Raw genomic sequence first — 23,792 nt, forward strand, 5'->3', positions numbered from 1 at the left:
CATATGTAATATATGTGTGTGCATATAGTATATATAGTATATATCTATACTATTTATATATATAATTCCTAATTATATATAAAATAATCATTATTTCTCTGGCTTATGTTGAATTTTATTTTTGCAAATGGTTATGCATTAATTACAAAATACTTAAGAACACCATTTTACCTTTCATAGCCTTTATAATCAAGTTAGCTAAAAGTTGGTATTTCTTACATAGTAACTTTATTACAAGATGTGTAAAATTAATATTCTCTTATATGTCTTCTAACACAATTATTTGTATGTAATATAATGAATACCACAACATGAGGAAACAGAAAAATCTACTCCGCCTTCATAATTTACAGATAAGATAAACAATTTTAATGAATTTGAGTTATTTTCCCACATATCTTGAAAAGTTTTATTGCATTGAATGTACCTTGAGTTTCGTTTTATAAGAGAAGTTGTTTCACCCCCAGCTCCACTGGGGGACAAGGGTCTTTAATGAAAAGGAATGGGACTGTGTATTGTCTATAACCAGCACACAGATGATGGGAATAGGTTTGGTTATGTAACTATCACTACTAGTGGCATAATTCCAGGAAATTTGTAAGGTGGCAACTCTGGACTAATCTTTGATTTATGGATTAGTTTGGTGAAAAATGCTGCATTAAATTAGTTTAAAAAATTATAAGACCACTTTTTCTTCAAGAGAATGTGCTAAGAAATATGAAAAGCATCTGATTGAAGGAGAGAGAGAGAGCACGAGAGACAGAGAGAGCAGAAAGACAGAGTAGCATATATACATTAATAGAAGAATGAGAGATCAGATTTAAGAATTTCAGCATGGTTCCTTGAGAATAGAATTGGCCTAGATGTTAGAATGACCTTACAACTTAAATGTTAATAAGAATTGTCTGTAGGAAATTTCCCGCAGTTCAAATGAAGTTCTTTTTTCCCCTTATTGCTATAAGCACTCTTAGACTAAGACCACCATTACTTTGTCAAGGCTCTGTAGTTCTAGGTCTTTTAATAAAAGGATTCTAAAATGCCTATCATACATGCTATAGTAGAAATGAGGTCACAAATCCATCACCATTATATTGATAGTTACTCTAAAGCTAGATGTGCTTAATTTGGTGTCCATTGCAGGTCTTCAAAAAAACCCATTAACAGACAAAGTGTTTTATATACAATGGACATTTTTTTCTGGGGAAAAAAGCCATATGTTTTACTAATATGATAGATTCAACAATGACTAATATAAAAGTATGTTATCTGAAGACTATTTACCCAATTTTCTGCCAACATGTTTTAAATTTTGTTCCATGAATGTCCAGCCTCAGAATCCCCTGGAGTGCTTGCTTATAATGTAGATTTATGTCCTAATCTCCCATTTAATGGGTCATAATCTTGACATATGAGGCTAGAATCCATAGTTTAATAAACTATTCAAATATTTTCGTGCATAAGAAATGTTGAATACTACATGAAAGTAAAGTGAGTTTTCCTATACTTTGCATCAATTTCTACCCTCTGACAACAGAATATTTTTAAATGGTACTAGCTTCTATTCCACACGAATTTGAGCTAAATGTGATACTCATTTGGTGCTAACCTGTTTATTGTTTATGTCAAGCAACAAGAGTTAGACAAAAGTCACTAACATTATCTTGTATGTTTGATAAGTGGAAATGCAGTCAGACTTATGCAAAGTTCCATACATTTTGTATTGATTGGTACTTACTGTGGGAATAATTTATCCTTTAAAAAAATCAGTAATTTAAGAAACAGAGCTCTGCAATGCTAATCTTTCATTCACAAAAATTAATAATACTTCTAAAGACATACCAGGACATATTTTGCTTAGGTACTTCATACAATAAATTTCTTAAAGAGGTTACAGTGGATAGAAAACGTGACTGACTGATCAGGTGCTGTGGCTCATGCCTGTAATCCCAGCAATTGGCAGGCGGATCATGCAGTCAAGGGGTGGAGAACATCCTGGCCAACATGGTGAAACCCCATCTCTAATAAGAATACCAAAAAAAATTAGCTGGGCGTGGTGGTGCACACCTGTAGTCCCAGCTACTCAGGAGACTGAGGCAGGAGAATCACTTGAACCTGGGAGGGGGAGGTTGCAGTGAGCTGACATCATGCCACTGCACTCTATCAAGCTTGGAGACAGAGCGAGACTGCATGTCAAAATATATTTTGACACACACATATATATATGGAAAAATGTTTTTGCAATATTTATTGACATCAAGTAGATGGTTCTGAGGGAATAAGTTAGTGACTAAAAATGTAATGATCTATAAACAAGAGTAATGTTGTAGAAGTGGACTGGAGACCATTTCATGTATACATAGGAAAGACAAGAGGCTTCATTCAAAATTGTTTTCCTTGTGTTGCACCCATTCTTATTGCTGTGTATTTGAAACTACCCTAGAAACATTTGTTAGCTGATTATTTTTAGACCAAATGAATGCTTGTTCTGTTTTGTTTTAATATGTTTGTGTCTCTTGGAACACTATCTAATTATCGTTAAAAATTAAGAAAATCAACTAAAGAAATCATTTTTATTTGCAATATTTTGTATTCTATTTTGTCCTTAGATTTATTCAACATTAAATTAAAATCACACTGAAGAATATTTTGTTTTATTCATAGACGGACTTAAATAAATTCATTTAAAAATTTTGTTCCATACCACTCTAAACTCATCTGTAATTTATTTGTAAGACAGGTACTGTAAATTGCCAGTTCTGATACGTAAAAGGATTGAAACCTTTATTGTATGACTTTTAAGGTAGCAATTCTCTCTATCACCTAAAATTCCTCTCACTATGCTCTAAATTCCTGAAGTTTACAAGTCTTATTTAACAAAAATTTGACACACTCTCAAAAGGAAATATGTAACATCAAAAATAAACATTTACTTAAATATTTGAAGAATTTTATTAGAGTAGTTTTTGAGCTCATGTTACATTAACAAAGAGAAAAATAACAATATCCTGGAAAGCTAAATGGGACGAGGTCTGGAATAAAAGTAGCAAGAGTTGAGCTTTTTTAAAAAACTGAACATTGATTTCCCCAAATACTAAATGTGAGTCAGAATAGAACCTGTTGAAATTATTTATCAAATTTAAGAATAAATGAGTTATTGATTCCAAGTAGCTGTTCAAATTTACAACTTTTAGCAGCATCATCTATGTCAGGGGTTGTCAAACTTTCTCTGAAAAGGGACCAGATAATTATTTTAGTTTTTGTGAGTGTTTCAGTCACTGTCACAACATCTCTCACAGCTGCTAAACACTGACATGGTAACATAAAATCAGATGTAGACATATGTAATTGAATGAATTTGGCTGTGTTTCAATAAAACTTTATTTACAAAATGGTACTGGGCAAGATTTGCCTTGTGGCCTGTAGTTTGCTGATCTCTGAACTAGATGAGATCTTGAAGATAACTACATGATAACTTGTTGGTGAATCAGTATGTATAAAAATGAATATAAAGGAGTTAGTATTAACATTTAAAGAGACCTCTGTTAGCTCTTGCATTCCTCTGTTTTTGGACCTGTCTCACTCAATCATTTCCATCATAAATTGCATTTCTTCACTTCTGGAAGAGTCAGAAAACACGCACACATATATATAGGAATGAGCATCAAATAGTTGAAATATATATATTCATATAACAGAAGTTGTTGAATGTAATAATAAGAATAATCTTGAATTCAGTAAGCTAGAATAATAGAACACATTTATTGTGGCTAAGCAATATAAGGATAATATAAAATCTAATAAATGGTTAATACACCTAATTGTACAGGTTACATAAAGAAGGCATGACTTAAAACAACATTTGTGAATATGTACATATATTCACAAATTTTAAAAGCATAAGAAAACTTTGAAATTGTACTTAAAACCTACTCAATTTTACTCTCATTACTTACATTATTTTTGCTTTTCAGATTATTAATCTTTCTTTAAAAAGCTGTAAACCATTTTTCTAACACAAATAATTGACGTAAGTAACATACCTGTGCACTGAAATTGTATTGTGAGGAATAAACAAATAGATTCTCAAATTCAAGAATCTGTAAAATTCAGAGGTTATTAATGCTGATATTACACTTTGATTGCTGATTTACTTATTGCATTACTTCAATCTGATTAGTTACTCTGAAATTTTTGCCAACTCAATTGTTACTCATCTTAGTAATAACTTCTGCTAACATCATTTCCTTGTTGAGAGTAAATTCCCTTTTCAGAAGAACGGTCCGTTAGGGGTACAAAATTTAAAATATATTTTTAAAATATACTAGAACTGCTAAAAGTAGGTGATGAATGATGCGCACTTATAATAATAAAATGATTTTTATTAAAGCTGAATTTTTTCACAAGACATGCATTACAACATACACTACAAATAAGAATGATGGAAGAACATAAATAAATAAATGATTACTATGTTTTATTTCTAGGAAAGAGATGATTAAATATTTTACACTTTTTGGTTGAAATTATTTAAGATTGTACTTTTAAAATCCAGTTTACTTTTATCTGAGCTTAAGGAGATGAAAAATATTGGTGTTTTTTTTTCTGAAAAATGCTTTAAAATAATATCTCCTGTAAAATTATAAAAATATATAATTAATATTAGAAATGTCATTAAATATACTATTGGATGGTATCTTGATAATTTTTATGAGATCAGTAGTACTGTTGGACTTTCATTTCTTAGATTAGTCTTTATTTCCTTTATTTAGATAAACATCTATTTAATAGTTTTACTCTGTATTTGAAGGAGAAACTTCATAACCAAATATCTCCTGTTGAAAATGTTGGTCTTTGAAAGTATTAATTTAGTTCTTTCCTACCTTCTAGTCTACATATCCCCACTCAGAGGAATATCATACACACACACACAGACACACATTAGCTATCTCACGCACACACACCTCCTTCTGACTTTTTTTTTTTTTTTTCATCCCTCAATACCATCATGTAACTTTCTAGCTCTCCAGTGCCTTGTACTTGCTTTATTATTCCTTCTGGGAATATCATGCAGTGTTCTTCTCATCCTAGTCATACTTGAAGAACAATACATTCTCCAAGTAGTGTTACAATTCAATGTAGCTATTGAATTTATCACCAGAAGGAAAAACAAGAAAACAAGTGTTTATTACTTCCCCTACAAAACATGCATGGAGCTGTCATTGAAAATCCACTAATTTTTACCACCTTTCTTTAGCCATGTCAACTTCCTTCCTAGATTATTAAAATGCCCTACAAGCTGACTGTCTTGCTTCTAACATTGCTCCCTGTTGTAAGTTGAATTGTATCCCCCAAATAGTATGTTGAAGTCCTAACCATTGATGTGGGTACCTTATGTGAATGTGACCTTATTTACAAATAGTATCCTCGTAGATGTAATCAAGTTAAAATGAGTTTATACTGGAATACATTGGGCCTTAATGCGGTGATTGTTGTCCTCATGTGACTCAGGAAATTGGGACACAGACACAAAGAGAAAACAATGTCATGTGAAGACAGAGGCAGAGACTGGAGTGACAGATGTACAAGCCAAGAACCTCAAGAGAGCCGGCAATTATCAGAAGCTTAGAGTTAGGGATGGATCATCGTCTAAAGATCAGAGAAATCTAGTCCTGACCTGTCAACATGTTGATTTCAGACTACTAGACTCCAGAAATGTGAGATAAAAAAATTTAATATTTTAAGTTAAAAATTTTGTGGTAATTTGTTCCTGCAGCCCGAGCGAACTAACAAGCTCACTTTCAGTTCAATTTCGTGGAAGAATAGAACCATCTTTTGATCCCATAACACAACCTCTCACTCAGGAGAACTCTGAGTGATTTTAAAAAGACACACCAAATATTGTCCCTTTTATGCTCAAAATGATTCAGCATTTCTATGTCATTCTTAAAATAAAAACGAATATATTATAATGTTTACAGGCTTGTATTTGATCTGGTCCTCCATAAGTCTCTTGTCTTGATTTCATATTTCCTGTTGTGCTAACTGTTTTAAGCAACTAGCCCTATTGTTCCTAAAATAGAGCTGAAATTTCATTTTCAGGCATTAAAACTGTGCATTCCCTTGGTCTGGATTTTTTTACCTCAGATATTCACATGTGTGACTCCCTTACTTCAATCATTGTGCAGATTTCACTGTTTCTTTCTATCCTATTTTGATCAAATTTATGGCACTCAAAAATTTCATGAACTTTAATAATTTGTTTTTGTTCATTATTTATTATCTCTTCCTGCTGGAACATGTTTTTAAAGTCACTTCAATTTTCCTTCTCTGTTTCAGAACTGCTCCATTGAATACAGTAGCCACTAGTCACACGTGGCTATGGAACTGGTGGATACACATTTATTATGAGCTTGGCATGTAAAATATGCACCTTGTTTCAAAATATTCATGTGAAAATGATGTTAAATATGACATTAATATTTATTTATTGATTACATATGAAATGATAATATTTTGGATAATATGGTTATATATAAATAATTTTAACTTTATTTAACTCTTTTAAATGTGCCTTCTGGCAAATTTTAAACTACATATGTATTTCATAATTCTGGAGTGCATTAAATTTTTACTGGAAGAGTGTTGATCTAAATAAGCCTGATAATAACAGGTAAGGGAGAGAGATTAATGCTAAATGGTTGCTAATATGCTCATGCTTTCTGGGAAACACATACACTTTATGAAGGAGTTTCTGTATGTACATTTTTAAGGTAAACAATGTACTATTTCATACTGATTTCGATAACAAAGTCAATTAGAAAGCACATCTTTGGCTGGGCACGATGGCTCAGGCCTGTAATCCCAGCACTTTGAGAGACCGAGGCGGGTGGATCACGAGGTCAGGAGATCGAGACCATCCTGGCTAACATGGTGAAACCCTGTCTCTGTTAAAAGTACAAAAAATTAGCCCAGCATGATGGTGGGTGCCTGTAGTCCCAGCTACTTGGGAGGCTGAAGTAGGAGAATGGTGTGAACCCAGTAGGTGGAGCTTGCAGTGAGCCGTGATCGTGCCACTGCACTCTAGCTTGGGTGTTGGGTGACAGGGCCAGACTCTGACTCAAAAAAAAAAAAGAAAGAAAGAAAGCACATCTTCATTAGAAATTGTTTATTTTGTGATTCCAGTTTTGCAAATTGAAGTAGAGTAAGTATGTAAAAAATAAATATATGAAAAATGTATGTTGCCCAAAACAAAACACAGTTATAAAATTTTATCTTGATTTCAAAAGTAATGCTTTTATGTATTATTAAAATTTATACAATCTTGTATTAGATCACAAATGTAGTTTTAAAGTGTGTGTAGTACTTGAGCTGAGCTTTTTATTATCTGATAAATTAGAATATTACTACATCTTAAAAGGCAAGAAAAAAACGTTTGGTTTATTGTATGAATGGAAAGAGAAATAAATTTCTTGAGTTATTTATATTTATTTTATTGTAAGAACATAACATAAGATCTACTGTCTTGATTTTTAAGTTAACACAGTATTGTTAGCTACAGGCACCATGTTGTATAGCAGATCTCTAGGACTTATTGATTTTGCATTACTGAAATGTCACACTTATGGATGAGCAACTTTCCATTCTCCTCTTAATATGGTTTGAATTTGTATCCCAACCCAAATCTCATGTGGAACCTCTAATTCCCAATGTTGGAGGACAAGCCTACTGGGAGGTGAATGGATCATGGGGACAGATTTCCCCCTTGCTGTTCTTGTGATAGTGTGTGAGTTCTTATGAGTTCCAGTTGTTTAAAACTGTTAGGTAGGCCAGGCACGGTGGCTCACGCCTGTAATCACAGCACTTTGGGAGGATGAGGCAGACGGATCAAGAGGTCAGGAGATTGAGACCTTCCTGGCTAACATGGTGAAACCCCATCTCTACTAAAAATACAAAAAAATTAGCCAAGCGTGGTGGTGGGCGCCTGTAGTCCCAGCCACTAGGAAGGCTGAGGCAGGAGACTGGCATGAACTCAGGAAGCGGAGCTTACAGTGAGCCGAGATCACACCACTGAACTCCTGCCTAGGCCACAGAGCAAGACTCCATCTCAAAAACAAACAAGCAAACAAGAAAAACTGTTAGGCAGCTTGCCTTTCTCTCCCTCTCCCTCTCCCTCTCCTGCCTCAGCCGTGTAGAACCTGCCTACTTCCCTTTCACCATCCACCATGAATGTAAGTTTCCTGGGGCCTCGTCAGCCATGCTTCCTGTACAGCCTGCAGAACAGTGAGGCTATTAAAACTCTTTTTTATATATTACCCAGTCTCAGGTATTTCTATATAGCAATGCAAGAATTGACTAATACAGAAAATTGGTACCTAGGAGTGATGCATTGCTATAAAAATAGCTGAAAATGTGGAAGCCACTTTGGAACTGGGTAATGGACAGAGATTAGAATAGCTTGGTAGACTTGGAGGAAGACAGGAAGATGAGGGAAAGTTTTGGACTTCCTAGAGACTTGTTGAATGGTTGTGACCAAAATATTCATAGTGAAATGGAAATATTGATAGTGAAGTCCAGGCTGAGGAGATCTCAGACAGAGATGAGGAACTTATTGGGGACTGTAGTAAAAGTCACTCTTGCTATGCTTTAGCAAAGAGACTGGTGACATTGTGCCCCTGCTCTAGGGATCTGTGGAACTTTTAACTTGAGAGAGATGATTTAGGGTATCTGGTGGAAAAAATTTCTAAACAGGAAGGCATTCAAGAAGTGGCCTGGATGCTTGTAACAGCATATGCTCATGTGCATGAGCAAAGAGATTATCTGAAACTGATACTTATATTTAAAATGCAAACAGAGAATAAAAGTTTGGAAAATGTGCAGCCTGACCATGTGAGAAAAAAAAATAATAAATAAAATTCTGTGGAGGAATTCAAGCAGGCCTGCAAAAATTTGCATAAGTAAAGAGGAGTCAAATGTTAATAGCCGAGACAATGGGGAAAATGCCTCAAAGGCATTTCAGAGATCTTTACAGCAACTACTCCTGTCACAGTCCCAGAGGTCTAGGAGGGAAGAAGGGTTTCCCAGGCTGGGCCCAGGGCCTGCTGCCCTTCACAACACTGGGACACTTCTGCCTGTGTTCCAGCTATTCCAGTTCCAGCCAATACTAAAAGGGCTCCAGATATGTCTCAGGCTACTGGTCCAAAGGGTGCAAGCTGTAAGCTTTGACAGTTTCCATGTAGTGTTAAGCCTGCAGGTGTGCAGAGGGCAAGAATTGAGGCTTGGGTTTCTCTGCCTAGATTTCAAAGGATATATGGAAAGGTCTGGATGTTGAGGAAGACTTCTGCTGCAGGAGTGGAGCCCTCATGGAGAACCTCTACTAGGACAGTGCAGAAGGGAAATGTGGGGTTGGAGCCCCAACACAGACTCTCCTCTGGGGCACTGTCTAGTGAAGCTATGAAAAGAGGGCTATCATTTTCCAGAGCCCCAAATGGTAGGTCCACTGACAGCTTGCATCTGGAAAAGCCGCAGGTACTCAATACCAGACTGTGAAAGCAGCTGTGGGGCTGTTCCCTGCAGGGCCACAGGGGTAGAGCTTCCCAAGGTCTTGGAAGCCCACCCCTTGCATCAATGTTGCTTGAATGTGAGATATAAAGTCAAAGGAGACTATTTTGGTGCTTTAAGATTTAATGACTATCCTCCTGGGTTTTGGACTTGAATAGGGCCTGTAGACACAGTCTTTTGGCCAATTAATACCTCTTCAAAAGGGAGTATTTACACATTACCTAGATCCCCATAGTGTCTTAGAAATAACTAACTTGTTTTAGATTTTACAGGGTACTAAGCAGAAGAGAATTACCTTGTCTCAAATGAGTCTTTGGAAAGTGGACTTTTTGCTAATGCTGAAATGAGTTAAGTCATGGGAGACTGTTGAGAAGGGGTGATTGTATTTTGCAATGTGAAAAGGATAAAAGATTTGGGAGGGGTTGTGGGGTGGGGGAATTATATGGTTTGGAATGGTATGAGATTTGGGAGGAGTGGTGGAGAAATTATATGGTTTGGATTTGTGTCCCTGACCAAATCTTATGTTCAATTGTAATTCCCAGTACTGGAGGAGGGGATTGGTGGGAGGTGATTGGATCATGAAGGCAGATTTCCTTCTTGCTGTTCTTGTGAAGATCTGGTTGTTTAAAAGTGTATAGTACCTCCCCATTCTCTCTCTTCCTTTCGCTCTGGCCACATAAGATGTGCCTGCTTCCCCTCCACCTTCCACCATTAATGTAAGTTTACTGAGGCTTCCCTAGCCATGCTTTCTGTACAGTTTGAGGAACGACTAACTAATTAAACCTTTTTTCTTTATAAATTACCCAGTCCCAGGTATTTCTTTATAGCAGTGCAAGAACAGACTACACCCCCCTCTATGGTCCTGGCAACTACTATTCTAATCTCTGTGTCTATGAGTTTGACTATATTACATACTTCATATACATTAATAACACAGTGTTTGTTCTTCTCTGACTGACTTATTTCACTTAGCCTACTGTCCTCGAGTTTCATCCATGTTGCTCAATATTGCAGAATATTCTTTTTTTTAATTGGATATTGCATTCCAAAGAAGATGAAAAAATGGCCAAGAGGTATGTGAAAAGATAATCAGTGCCATTAATCATCAGGCATATACAAATAGAAACCACAATGAGATAATACCACAAACTTGTTAGGACGGCTATTATTAATAAAAAATAAAATTAAGTATTGGGGAGAATGGGGAGCAACTGGGACCCCTGTACTGTTAATGGAAATGGTGCAGCTTTATAGAAAACAGCATGGAGGTTCCTCAAAAACTAAAAGTAAAACTGCCTTATGATCCAGCAAGCCTACTTCTGGATATCTATCCAAAAGAACGGAAATCTTAATCCTGAAGAGATTTTTAGCACTGCTATGTTCACTGCAACGTTATTTACACTAGTTAAGATGTGAAAACAAACTAAATATTAATTAATTGACAGAAAGATAAAGAGTTATATTTGGAACAATAGGAATTAAACCTTTTTTATATTTACATTTCCTAAACGAATGCACTGAGATAAAGAATGCCTTAGTTTTGTTGATATCAAGCTACATGGAGCCATACTACAATATGTACCTTAACACAAGACTGACTACCAGTCAGAAGTGAAGACTGTTGTCTTTTACCAAAATTTATTTCTCCCATATTCTATTAGAGAATTATAACTGGAGAGATAGCCATCTAATAAGGCTGTTTCCCAGCCTGTTTACTGTATGATGTGGGCACATAACTAACTTGTTGATAATAAAGTGATTATATGTGAAAAAATAAATAAATAAAATAAAAAATAAAAAACCAATTATATATGAAAATTTTGGGTCTGACCTTGAAAACATGAGTTACTCTTTCCCCCATATTGTGCTTCCCTTTTCACAGCCATGAAAGTGGACAATGGGAATTCCAGCTTTGGGACATCAGACAAGGCTTGTTTTCACTAAACTGACTGGACACTTGTCATTCATAAATTGACTATATATATATATGATTATTACTAGACAATGTGTTTTGTTTTATTGATCTCTATGTTAATTCTTACACCAATTTCACATTGTCTTTATTAGAGTTGCTTTATAGAAAGTCTCAATATCAGATATGAGTACATAATATTTATTGTTTTCCATCATTGTATCGGATACTTGCATTTTTTAATTTTCCCATTTAAATGTTGAAATCAGATTGTCAATTTCTGACAAAATCATCAACTGGAAATGTGGTTTAAAGTATGTAAAATCTAAAAATCAACTTGAAACCACATAAAATGATAAAATAATTAAATTTTTGATTTGTAAAGGCAACATATATCTTCATATATTTGTTTTTTTTCTCAATTTTGCCTTCAATTTTTATAGATTTTAGTATACACATTTTTCTCATAACCTGTTTAATTATGCCTAAGCATTTCATATTTTATTCTATTGTGAATTATGTCATTTTAAAATTTTAATATCCTGTTGCTCATTACTGTCCTCACATGTAAATTATTTTGCATATTGGCATGAAAAGTTTTGATACTCTAAACTCACTTATTATTTGTAGTAATCCATTATATAGTTTGCAGTTTTCTAGTCATTATGCTATTCACATATAAAATACACAAATATGATACAATTATATTTCTGTTTTTTCAAAGTCTGTACTTTTTATTTCCTTTCCTTGTTTTATTGTATTTCCCAAGATATCCAAAAATGTTCAATAAAAGAGATGATTCTACACCCTTGCCTTGATCAATCCAGTGAGAATGTATTCAGTCTTTTGCCATTATGTAAGATGTTAGGTATAAGTTTCTCACATACAGACTTTATCAGATTGAATAAATTTTATATTCTTTGCTAGTTTAGAGTTTGTAGTTAAATTTTGTAGTTAAAATTTGTAGTTAAAGTTTGTAGTTAAATTTTGGATGTAATTTGGTAATATTTGACCAAGGAATTTTAGTTATGTGCTTATAAATGTACAGTGCTTATACATTTTGGTTATGTGCTTATAAATGTACAGTACTTTTTTTCCTTAATTTTTAAGTCCGGTTTTGATCTCCGTACAATTTTAATTTCAGAAGTTAAATTAGAAACGGCCCCTGACTTTGATTTTTTAAAAATTATTGTGTAGAATTTCCATTATTTGTTTATAATTATTTGTTAACCTCATATTTATTCATTTATTTTTTCAGTGATTTATCAAACTTATTGATATATATACAAATAATATGTATAATATATCTATAAATACATATTATATACACACACAGATGGAGAGGGAAAGAGAGGAAGAGAGAAATACTGCAAGATTGATTGCATTTTATATAAATGTTGCAATGCAATGTCATCAATGTTTTAAAAATGTTGCCAAATAGTATAAGAAAAAATACTATTATATGCTCTGTTACTTAATCTTATCTACTTAATGCTTTTTATTTGTTTAAGATTTAAAAACAGTAAATTCTATATGAAATTATACATACAATAAACAATATTTGCTGGAAGATTTGTCATTTCCGGATGTAGTAGCAGAAAAGAAATCTACTTCAACTGGGTTAGTGTTAGGCATAACATAACTTCTTAATTTGGAAATATTACACTAAACTTAAATTGAGAAAAGCTTTAAAAAATAAATGAACACATTTTTGGTTGAAAATTTTAGTGAAGGCACTTAATATTTTATATACTGAGAAAAAGAAGTACTTAAATTTTCTCTTCATTTTGTTAGTTTTCTATTCTTGCTCTAATAAATTATCACTGAGTGACTTAGAACAACACAAATTTATAATCTTACAGTTCAGGATGTCAGATGTCATACATAGGTCTTTCTGCACAGAAATCAAGATGTCAGTAGGGCTGAGTTAATTTCCTGTGGACCTGTAAGAGAATCCACTTTCTTGCCTTCTCCAGCTTCTAGAAGTCACTTGTTGTTTGTTGTTGTTGTTGTTTTGTTTTGTTTGGTTCATGAGTGCCTTCTGCCATCTTCAGAGCCAGCAACATTGGGCCAAGTCCCTCTGATAATGCTAATTCTAACTCTGTCATCCTATTCTCTGATTTGCTTTCAAAGATGTGTGTAATTACCTTGGGCCCACCCAGATAATCTGGAATAATCCCCCTATTTTAAGGTCAGCAAATTAACAACCTTAATTCTATCTGTAACTTCAATTCTCCTTTGCCATATATAAAAATACACATGTTTTAGGAACTAAGATGTAGATAACTTGGGAGCTCATTTTTTCTTCTTACTAAAAGATTAAATCATAAATGGATAAATAATTTTAAAATTAAAGTGATCACAGAAATAATAGGAAAAAAAGCTAAGTAAAAGCTCAAAAGAGTAAAAAAAAAAAAAGGAGTACTGCAATGATACAATAAGTGGAAGAGGAACAGAGAAGATGATTCTGTAGATAAGGGTAACAGAAAAGAGGAGCAGACTTCACTCTAAATATTATGATAGAGTGAGAAACACTTCAAAATATGTTACAGTGTATCCTCTGAAGATTGAATACATATTAATGAATATATTGCTACTTTTGATGATAATAATGATAATTGAGAAGTAAATGATAAATAATAGTGATGGATGACTTAATTGACTCATATGTAAATTACATTATTCTTAATGAATTTATAATTATCACATTTTTTCTATTATATTTCTATTAATAAGATTCTGCATATGTGCACTATATTGGAACTGTGGGTTTCATCTTTCGTACTTTCTTTACTTCATCTTTCACAAATTACATGGAAACAGGAAAATAAAAGCGTATTCTAAAATTTCTTTTTATATGTTTAAGCTGAAGAAACACCACCTTAGAATGTGTCCTTAAAATGGACTTTCTCCAAATTATGTAACTTGAACAAATCACTTAGCCTTTTCCAATCCCTGCTATTGTATCTGTGAACATGGGAATAGCATAGTAAATTAACCCTCAATCAGTGACATCCCAGCAAGAAACATAGAATATACTCAAACTCAGTAATTGAAAGAGAGTTTGAGAAATTTTTGTTTTGATTAGAGTATAGCAAACTCAAAACTTTCTATGACACATAATTGGGGGTGGAGGGATGAGTAGATAAGGGAATATTCATTCGTACAGCTATGCCTAAAGGGACCAAATGACTCAGTTAACTTGGCCCTGAACGAATCTTTGAGTGGAGAGGGCCACCTGATAGGAATTCAGGAATTGCAACTTTGAGTCCAGGGTCACAGTTAGCTCTTAATAAGTGGGGAAACATATGAGCCTGACCTCACTCTCCACCTTCTCTTCAATTGCCACAGGTGCCCATTGCCTCCAATACTTAATAATTATGTGACCTTAACAATTTACTCAACTTTCTTGTGATCTTAATTTCTTTAATAATATGTTTATTTTGATCTTTAAATGTATTCATATCTGCAACTTTATTAAAACTGTGATGAGTCCTTAAAAAAACTCGGGAATTGGTGATTGCAATTATTATTAGAAACATTATCATCACACGTCTCTTGGTTGTAGGGAATTGATTCAGAACACAACATTGGCATGTTTAGGGCATTAGATTGGAGAAACGAGAGGTAAATAAATAGAAATAAAATAGTTTATTCAATATTGAGTAGTTAATATATGTCAGGAATTTTGTAGGCATTGTAAATACTTCATGACACCGGGTACACTGGTAAATTAAAATTCAAGATGGTATATGGCTGAGTTGAACTGTGAACAAAGGCAGTTAAACTGGAATGTAAAATAATCAATTTTGTATTTTTCTAAGATAGCTGCAGAAACAGCTTGTATGATGAATATAATGAAGGACAGAGTGACTTGTAAAATCGGTTAGCAAAATATATGACAGGCAAATCACATTCCTCTATAACAAGAGGACAAATCATTGGCTATCACCAATCTGAGAGCCAACATCTGAAAGAAGGCATCAGAAAAAATTTAATCAAAGCACAAGTGTCATACATTTTTAAAGTATAGTTCTTCCTTCAGAATTATTAAAGCTCTTCTTTTGCCTTGAGAATTTCACATAAAATGAATTCGTAAGAAGAATAAGGTATAATTCTTAGTTTCTTTTGTGAGCTATATTGATAGGGAAGATTCATTTATATTGCCAATGCATTATTTCACAAATCTCTCATTTGAACATTTCAAGTAGAATAGAAAGTTTAAATTAACTATATTGTTACTTAAAAATGAATTTGATTAATATGTGCTATCTTTAGAGTCCTAAAGGATCTGTATAGTTTTATACAAGAAAGATGGTCCTTGAGACTTAAAAAAAAAAAAAAAATGTAATCAAGTAGAGGGTGAAATTCTTCGTGCCTCACTCTTCACTTGGTTTCTGCATTTTGTATGCGAAAACCAGCTCACATACATACATGTAACAGAGGACTTACAAAAGAGTATATAATGCAAAGAATCCTATTTCTTGGAAGGTTGTATGTGGCTGTTTGTCAAAAGTTATAATGTCGTTAAAGAGAAACACATTGTATAGCACAATACAAATTATTATGATGCAATGTGGAATAATGAAAAAAGAGGTAGCTTGGATATAATCAGCCTGGGTTTTAGTTTTTCGTGAGGCTTCAGATATTGAACATAGTGGTTTACTTACGAGGATCCTAAAGCTAGACGGTGGAATTTGAATCATGTTTCCACAACACATGCCTATACGTGACAAACATGAGCAAGTTATTTTTCCTGATTTTATCTCAGTTTTCTCATCAATAAAATTGTCACGATGAGCATTTAATATAAAACACAGGTAAGACTTCTTTTTAAAAGTACTTAGTAAGTGCCTGTCAAGGTTGCTTTCATTATTGTAATTATTAATATAAATATTTTAGTATCCTATTTAGAAGTCTAAGTTATGGAGGCCTCCTCCCCTCCACAGATGCTCTCAGTCTCCATCACTGACTGCCTTTGTTTTCTTAGACGAGTCACATAACCCTTAAGCAATGTGTCTTCATTGTGAAGTGAATATAAAGGGATTCCTAATATTTAGTATCTTCGCAACTGTCAAATTATCTAGTGATTAGAAGAGAAAATAAAACACAACCTCTTTGCTATCAGTGTTGCTGATATTTTAAGAAGAACTTGTGAAGAAGCTGTAATGCTCCCTGAAGTTGGCAAATCTGCTGGGACTTGACTTTCTGCTCAAAGTAAATTCTGAGTCTCTGGTTGTCTGTGGCATGTTATTCATCGCCTGATGGATGACTCAATGTTTAAATGGTAAGGTCATTGTATGCACACATACATGCACACAAGTACACACACACTATAGAGCCACAATTATTTTGTTTTGCAGACTCGGGGTATTTTGTAGATTTTTTTTTTTTTTTATATAATGAAGCTGTGGTATTAAAACTGAAAAGTTAAATGTAAAATGTAACAGTTTGTCACAATTATGTTTCATATTGGCAGGTGTTCTGAACTTTCTGTTTGATAACTAGACATATAAATTTCACTTCTTAAAGCTTTGCAGCCAATTTAAGGGCTCATTTATTTCACTGACAGCAAGATGTATGTGCAGCCTAACATACTGGATGTCTGGGGCCAAAATCGGCACTTCGTTGCTTGCTTGTCTCACAGGGAGTAAATAGTAGCAATTTTTCAGCATAGGCATGCTAGCACAAGGTGTTTAGCAAATAAATGAGCGTAAGATGACCTGTGGTGTCCTGAAATTACTAAAATTCATGAATAATAAAATGATCTATAGATTGTTAGCAGAGGGCTACGGCACAGGCTAATTTGCAGCCAGTGAAGCTTTACAGGATAATTTATAACTTTTGAAAATTTAATGACTTCATCAATTTTTACCTATTTTTTACCAATATAATCTCCTGAATACCACTTTCAGCTATGATTTCCTCATAAGAAAATATCTAAGTCACCTACATGTTTAGGTTATTAAAATTAAGGTGGCTTTATTTATTTAGATTTTTTGATTGTTTTATATAATTCTGACAATAATAGGGAATAAAATTTGAGTGGGTTTTTGTGTGTTTTGTTTTAATAAGAAAATTTGTACAGAACAAATAGTTAATGATTCTATGTAAAGAACTTTGCTATGACATACTACTTAGGTAGTTTGTTGCTATAATTTTGGAGCATATTATTTCACTTTTGACAATTACATTTTTTATGTTAAATTCAAGCTTCAACACCAATTCGTGTTTTCTTTGCAAACTTCATGGAAAAAAAAATTACTTAAAAATAGAAATATATATGCACTCTTACACTAAACACTACTTGGGTAATATTTTTTAGTTCTTTTAAAACAATAAATAATACTTGAATTTTAGCTTTATGTTCACCTACTAAAGACATATGATTTCTTTAAAATTCCAGAATGTGCCAGTATGTATGTTTTGTTTCACAACATATTTACATTTTATAGCTAAGTGCCTTAGATCAGTTATTAGATTGCATTTAGATTATGGCTTTATGAGTCTATTCATTATTTTTATTTTCTGAATTTTCTGGTGGCTAAAACTTTTATATCATTGTCACAAATATGAATAATACAATTTTTATAGACAGAATGTTGTATAGTATAGACTTTTCTCAATAATGTAGAATTTGTTCAATGAAGATAAATCTGGTTATGATGTGGAGCAAAGAGTATTTTTCTACACTGTCTAAACAGGTTAGACAGCACATAAAGTGATATAGGCATTATCAAAATGGAATATGTACATAAAGCAATGAAACTATTCTAATCTGTGATACACAAAAAAGTTGAATGTAATTTGAAATGTTTGCAGTTGTATTTAGAACAGTGATACTACATAACTGTGGTATGTTGGTGTGTAGACCTACATTTTATACTGTACATATATTTAATGACAAGTATTTGTTTTTCTGAATTGCTCTTACTTTTTCTACTAGCATTTAATATAATGGAAGGAACATAAGAAATAAAGTAGTCCAGGCCGGGCGCAGTGGCTCACGCCTGTAATCCCAGCACTTTGGGAGGCCGAGTCCAGTGGATCACAAGGTCAGGAGATCGAGACCATCCTGACCAACACAGTGAAACCTGTCTCCACTAAAAATACAAAAAATTAGCTGGATGTGGTGGTGGGCACCTGTCGTCCCAGCTACTCGGGAGGTTGAGGCAGGAGAATGGTGTGAACCTGGGAGGCAGAGCTTGCAGTGAGCCGAGATCGCGGCACTGCACTCCAGCCTGGGAGACAGAGCTATAAAGAAAGAGAGAAAATGAGAGAGAGAGAGAAGGATGGAAGGAAAGAAGGAAGGAAGGAAGGAAGGAAGGAAGGAAGGAAGGAAGGAAGGAAGGAAGGAAGGAAGGAAGGAAGGAAGGAAGGAAGGAAGGGAGGGGAGTCCAAATGTCTTATTTATATTCTTGCCATTGCATTCCCTGGATCTCAGTTTTCTTATCCATAAACATGACATACTAATAAAAGTCATCATGACAATCTTGACTTCTGTGAGTACCATACAGTGCATGTGATAGCCTTAAAGTACTCCAATTATAATTCCCATAAAACAAAGAGACTACTGGCTAAGTGAAGAATTCAAAAATAATTACGTTGCAAATATGTCAACAAATTGTGAAAACAGAGAGGAAGAGAGAGAAATTTTTAACCTGTTTAGAGATAGAGCAATCTATTTTAAAGTGAATTATCCTAGATTATGTTTAATAACTTATTTTTCCATTTGCCAAAAGTTATTCAGTGTAAATATGACTTGTCAGAAAGAGATTTTAGAGTCAAGAGGATCAGAGTGAATTATTGACAGTCCAAAACTGAGTGTGGATATTTACTTGCCTTTAGCTTATTTTTTTCATAGACAAACTGAGCTATTTCAAGGTTCTGAGTTGAGATGGACAAATAAATGTGATATATAATTGAACAAGTAATATGTATTGAGAAATGTATTCTACAGGAGAAATGAACTTGCCAGTATAATACAATAAAAAACTTTGATGAAAAAGAAATACTATCACCATCAATTTGACCAGTTTAACATAAATTAAACGTAGTTTGGTATATGGGAACCCTTACTTAAATTCTCACCTGTTTTTCCTATAAGCAATTTTTCATTTTCTTTCTTTTACTGTCTCATTAATTTCCATTATTATTTTAAATATTGCTGTGAATAGTGAAAAATGGATATCAAATTGAGAGTCAGAAAGGGAAGAGCAACTAGAAACAGAGAATAGGATCAATCAGAGAGCTCTCATTCCGTTTATTACCTCTCAGTCTTTTTTTATCTTGTCTTTATTTTTTTTTTATAGCTGAACGTTCCTTCCCATTATCAAACCTTAGCTTCACTACTAAAAAGGGGACTGTGCTTACTTCTTGTATTTCAAATCTTATGAGAAATTTTGGTTTGTTTGGCTTGGACGATATATTTGCCCTGTGGCTACTGGGCAGGGTACTGCAGGATACTAGTCCTTAATTAGCAGTAAATGATACAGAGTCCAAGGGAAGACTGACACAAGTTTCATTGTTTACCAAATCTGTCCAATTCATCTACTTTCTATCAGGATGAATAATTATCTAGGATCTTTCAGGCCTTCTCCTGGAATGTAAAATGTATTTATTTTAGAAATTTTCATGTATTTCACAGTCCAAATCTCCTTGAACTAGAGGTTTTCTAGAATGTTGAAGATTAGACATCCTTTTGACATAGTTGAGGTTTTTCTGTAATCATACTACAACAGATTTTACCTCATGAAATTTTTTGGTAGAAGGCCTATGCTAAATAACCTGCTTAGTCATTATCTATAAAACTAACATCTCTGCATGTAAAGGCTCTCACATCTGAACCACTAGGTAGAAGAGATCTATTTAGCTATCCTAAGGGCAGAGGCTAATCCTGTAGACTTGGCAATGACTTCCAAGAAGTAGACAACTAAAGGCCAGAGTGCTGGCATGACTCACCAACCTGGGAGTTGCCATTTTCTTCCATGTTGTGTCTCATTTGAGGACAAATTCTTATTGGTCAAGTATGCAAAGTAATTGGAGATGGGAACGCCTGTCTATAGTTATTAAATGTTATAATATTTCCATTCTGATTTGTATAACACATTTAATTTTTAACATATGCCCTGAATTTCAACATTTCAACTGGCAGTAATTTAGTTTAAAAAAAAAAAAATATATATATATATATATATATATATACACACACACACATATATTATATATAAACATAAATGCTTGGCTATCTAGAATAGGTGAATAAAGACACTTTTATAAAACTGCATGTCTTTGTTGATATTGTAACCTCTTATTTTTCCTACAGTAACTTTAAAAAGTGAGAATATTAATATTCTCATATTCTGACTCCCCTAAATATCCACTGTTGATGGGCATGAGGTCAAAATAACAAGGGATCAAAAATATGGTCAAAGTCCTGAAAGATAATATCAATATTGTAATTTTCCAAAACCTGAAGTTTGCTGATTCTTAGTGCCCTTATCTTATGTTGGCCCAAAGTTCCACATTTTAGGTTTAGTAATTATTACTAAATAACATTTAGTAATTCACCATGATATTTTCAGTTAGTAACTTCTGTTTTAATTACGATTAGTTTATTTTAAAAGTGGAAATCATAATACAAAATCTATGTGCAAATCCGGTAGAAAAGGGAAAAATTGTAGTCAGGCCTTGTTGAAAACGGGGAATAGGAATTTACATGCCCCAGAGCTTCACTATCTTTCTGTGAAAGATTTAAGGTTGACCTTCACTTTTGCCACTGGAGGAAAAAGTGCCATTATTTTCTTGGTTTCAATTTGAGGGCTATCTAAAATAGTACCCTTCTTTAGTAGCCATTTAACTTCTGACATAATTGTGTCCTTGTAGACTCTTGGTGTTGTTGTATTTATTTTTATACAAAATTGCCTTTTAGAGTGTCAAAATGTCATGCCTCAGAAATAATATGTTTATTAGTTGCTGATTATTAATTCTAGTATTAGATTTGCACTAAATTACCACTGTAAACAGAAGATGAGGATGTGATATGTTAACATGGAAACTGGGATGATTCATTTAGCAATTTACTACTTCAAAACAAAACAAAAGAACCCTGTTGGTTATATGTTTTATACTTTCATATACATTGCTTTTTAAGTTAAGGTATGTGTCTTTCCCCTCATGATCTCTGAGTTCCCACTGGCCTTATCTCTTTTATTTAAACAAGTATTTTTGTTAGCTAGTTGATGAACACATAATTTTTAAAGAGTTCTCATTCTAATTTTATGAATATTCAATAAAATATATTATATTTCCAAATGCTACTAATGGTTTTAGCAAATTACTTTAAGCTTATTTATACATTTTTATGTGAGAGCAATTTAATAAGCTAATGTTCACATAAACATAAGTTAATGTGCATATGTAAAATTATAAAAGTTGCAACATAACATTCATTGCTATTTTAAAAAATAGTTATCTATGCATTTTGCAACACCTATATTTTTGTCACCTGATAAAGACTTGTATTATAGCAACATCTGAAGATATATAACAAATAGTGCTAAAATAAAGAACAATTTTGGGGTCCCATTTTGAGCTATTGAAGTTAACATCTCTTTGGAAACCATCAATTATAAATCATGTAAAGATAGTCATGAATTACCTTGAGTTTCCCTATCTGCAGGATTAGCTATTTTTGGCCTCCCCTCAAAATAATTATTTAATTTAAAACTCCAGAGATTGTCAACTTCTGTTACTCCTTACACAGGTTACTTATGTGCCAAGATACCAATCTCCTTAGTTTTCCCATCTCTGCAGGCCCTGGGCTGGTTCCTTGATGTATGTAAGAAAGTATTTCAGTTTCCCACAGCCTGGTATATAAACATTATTATTTTCTATGTATAATCCGCTTCTTACCTCACCCCCTGCTCAGGAAAAAAAAAAAAAAAAAAGATGTTGAGGATTACCTTCTTAAGTTATGTCTAAAATGAGTGACACTGAAGAACAATTTTGCTAAGCTGGCAAAAATGGTGTCACAGGATTGACAAGGAGGGAGAAGAACTCATCAATCTGTCTGGAGATTATGGTGCCTTTTTCCACATCTACGTATTTATTTCAAAGAGAAGGTATTTATAAGCAGTTGCAGAGTTAAAGCAGGTTAAATTTAATGGCTTTTACATTTTGACTGACACTTATTTTGTACACAACAAATATTCTTATCCTTATCCTGCCATTTTAAGTAAAATATGTTGTATTTGGTTTGGAAGGTTTGGTGGTTTCTTTGAGGACGGGTGATATCTTGGTGCAGTTCGTGGTGGAAGAAAGGTCAGCAAAAATTATCATATGTAAGCACCATTTAAATTCTCTCTACTCTCAAAGTTGAGGGGAGATAATGAATCATTTATTCATCAGGTTAAATCTAAGATTTGCAACATGGAACTTTCTCTAAGTGAGGCTGGATCCCACTTTTTTGCCCTTTAAAAATGTCTTGGATATATTTACAGAGCTTTTATTTTTAATCTAGGAAAATTTGAAATTTAAAACTTTCACCAATTTTCTGACTGATTGATGAATCTTTGGGTTAATTATTTCCCTTTGACAAGTTGCATTGATAACTTCACCTGTGAAAAGAATATTCATAAATGCTGGATAATCATAATAATTGAAATAAACCAATGAATTACACTTAGAAAATTTAGCAATGTTCTTGGAATTATTCTTAGGAACACCCAATTGCCTTCATGCTGGTCAGCCATATGAGCGACATGCAGGTACCAAAAAGTACTTTTTAAAAGTTTTTATCTTGTTTGAAAGTAAGTAAATGATAGAGATGCAAAGTGAGTATGCATGGCAATACTTTCAGTCACAGGGTTCAGTGATTTGTCCCACAAAAAAATATGGTGTTTACATCCCTTTGTCCCCCAGTTAATCCTCTTCGGTGAAATTAATTTATGCGTACCTCTAAATGACTCCTTGCATTTGAAATTATACCTGATGTTTGGAAAACAGAAGTTTGTCCTACCTTTTTGTTGTTGTTGTGGTTGAGACAAAGTCTTGCCCTGTCAACCTGGATGGAGGGCAGTGGTACAATCTCAGTTCATTGAGATCTACACCTCCTAGGCTCAAGGGATCCTCCCACCTCAGCCTCCCCAGCACCTAGGACTACACGGGTGCACCACCATGCCCAGATAATTTTTTTTTTTTTTTTTGTAGAGATGGGATTTCACCATGTTGTCTAGGCTGGTCTCAAACTTCTGGACTCAAGGGATCTGCCTGCTTCAGCCTCCTAAAGTGTTGGGATTACAGGTATGAGCCACCATACCCT

Source organism: Macaca mulatta, chromosome 17 (genome assembly GCF_049350105.2).
Source record: "Macaca mulatta isolate MMU2019108-1 chromosome 17, T2T-MMU8v2.0, whole genome shotgun sequence".
Classification (NCBI taxonomy): Eukaryota; Metazoa; Chordata; class Mammalia; order Primates; family Cercopithecidae; genus Macaca; species Macaca mulatta.